Genomic DNA, 2,571 nt, shown 5'->3' with positions numbered 1-2,571 from the left:
GTTCATTCCAAAGGGGAAGTAAGATTGCAAGCGGAGTAAGTAAGGGGCGACCGTGGCTGACAAGGGAAGTCAGGGACCATATAAAAATAAAATAGAAGAAATGCAACGTAACAAAGAGGAGCGGGAAGCCAGATAATTGAGTAATGCGTAAAGAGCAATAGAAGTTAACTAAAAAGACAATACGGGGAGAAAGGATGAGGTACGAAGGTAAGCTCGCCAAGAACATAAAGGAGGACAGTAAAAGCTTCTTTAGGTATCTGAAGAGGAAAACATTTGTTCAGACCAAAGTTGGACCCATGAAGACTGAAAAGGGTGTATTTATTATGGGGGAACAGGAAATGGCAGATGAGTTGAACAGGTACTTTGGATCCGTCTTCACTAAGGAGAACACAAACAATCTTCCTGATGTACAAGTGGCCAGAGGATGTGGGGTGACGGAGAAACTGAAGGAAATCCACATTATGCAGGAAATTATGCAAGTAAGTATGTAAGTAAGTAAGTTTACTGGCAAAGTATTCACACTCCGCCCACAAGTAACAACATGACATACAGTGACAGATACGAATGATTCAGAAAACACTAACCATTAATAATAATAAAACATTAATGATAAAACACCATTGATCAAGCATGTGAACCAACAAAATACCAGATCAAAGGGTGGCTACAGATGTTTGGCTGTTGAGTAGAGCAACTACTCGTGGATGAAAACTGTTTTTATGTCTGGTTGTGGCAGCTATGACAGTCCGCAGTCACCTTCCAGAGGGAAGTGATTCAAAGAGGTTGTGGCCAGGGTGAGAGGGGTCAGAGATGATCTTGCCCGCTCGCTTCCTGGCCCTTGCAGTGCACAGTCCATCAACGGAGGGAAGGGTGCAGCCAATAACCTTATCTGCTGATCGGACGATACGCTGCGGCCTCCAGATGTCGTGCTTGGTGGCTGAGTCAAACCAGACCACGATGGAGAAGGTGAGAACAGACTCTACGATGGCCGTGTAGAATTGAACCACAATTGCCTGTGACAGATTGTGCGTCCTCAGCTGCCGCAGGAAGTACATATTCTGTTGTGCCCGTTTGTCTGTGGAGTCGATGGTCGCCCCCACTTAAGGTTCTTGGAGGTGATGGTTCCCAGGAACTTAAAAGATTCCACAGGTGTGACTGTGGTGTTGTTGATGGTGAGTGGGGTGTGGGGAGGGCGAGCTTCTCTAACGTCTACAATCGTTTCCACTGTCTTAAGAGCATAGATCTCTAGGTTGTTGCTATGGCACCAGGACTTCCTGTCTGTAGGCAGATTCCACCCCATCCTGGAGCAGTCAACTCAGGGTTGTGTTGTCCGAAAACTTGAGAAGCTTGACAGAGGTGGCTGTGGAGGTGCAGTCGTTGGTGTAGAGGAGAGGATAGAGTACGCAGCCTTACGGTGATCCTATGCTGAGCGTTTGCGTGTCCGAGGTGTGCTTTCCCAACCTCACATGCTGCTTTTTGTTTGTCAGGAAGTTGGTGATCCACTGACAGAGGGGTTCAGGCACAGTCAACTCGGCGTTTGGAGTGTAGTTGCTCTGGCACAATGGTGTTGCAGATCGAAAATCAACAAACAGCGTCCTCGCATAGGTTCGCTGGCGGTTTAGGTGCTGTAGGATGAAGTGCAGGCCCAGGTTGACTGCATGATCCACAGATCTATTGGCCCGATATCAGAGGGTCCAGCAGTACCTTCGGCCCACAAACCAGTACCTTCGGCCCACAACACTCATACTAGCGCAACAGAATGTGCCCCCCCCCCCCCCACTGGCCAGCAATATTGGAATTAGTGCAGAGATGGAATGTTGTGTTGGGTGTCCAGCCCTCCCGTGTGCTGGACCCTCTGATAACTGCAGAGGGTCCGGCAGGGGGTTTATGATATATTTCAGGTGGTCAGCACAAGCTTTTCGAGTGTCTTCGTGACTACAGACGTCAGTGCGACAGGCATGTAGTCATTAAGGCAAGTAATCCTTGCCTTTTTGGGTAGAGACAATAGTGGATACTTTGACGCAGGCGGGGACAGTACGTGTTAGCAGTGACAGGTTAAAATGTCTGTGTAGACTGGTGTCAGCTGTTTGGCACGGAGCTGAAGAGTAGAGAGGGAAACATTGTCCACACATTACTAGAATGTTGCCTGGGTTTCAGCAACTAAGTTACAGAGAAAGGTTGAACAAGTTAGGGCTTTATTCTTTGGAGCGCAGAAGGTTAAGGGGGGACTTGATAGAGGTCTTTAAAATGATGAGAGGGATAGACAGAGTTGACGTGGATAAGCTTTTCCCACTGAGAGTAGGGAAGTTTCAAACAAGGAGACATGATTTGAGAATTAAGGGACAGAAGTTTAGGGGCAACATGAGGGAGAACTTCTTTACTCAGAGAGTGGTGGCTGTGTGGAATGAGCTTCCAGTGAAGGAGGTGGAGGCAGGTTCGTTTTTACCATTTAAAAATAAATTGGATAGTTATATGGACTGGAAAGGAATGGAGGGTTATGGTCTGAGCGCAGGTATATGGGACTAGGGGAGAATACGTGTTCGGCACGGACTAGACGGGTCGAGATGGCCT

The sequence above is a fragment of the Amblyraja radiata genome, unplaced genomic scaffold (genome assembly GCF_010909765.2).
Source record: "Amblyraja radiata isolate CabotCenter1 unplaced genomic scaffold, sAmbRad1.1.pri S154, whole genome shotgun sequence".
Taxonomy (NCBI): Eukaryota; Metazoa; Chordata; class Chondrichthyes; order Rajiformes; family Rajidae; genus Amblyraja; species Amblyraja radiata.
The sequence above is the reverse complement of the archived record's forward strand: the minus strand, read 5'-3'. Positions refer to the sequence as shown.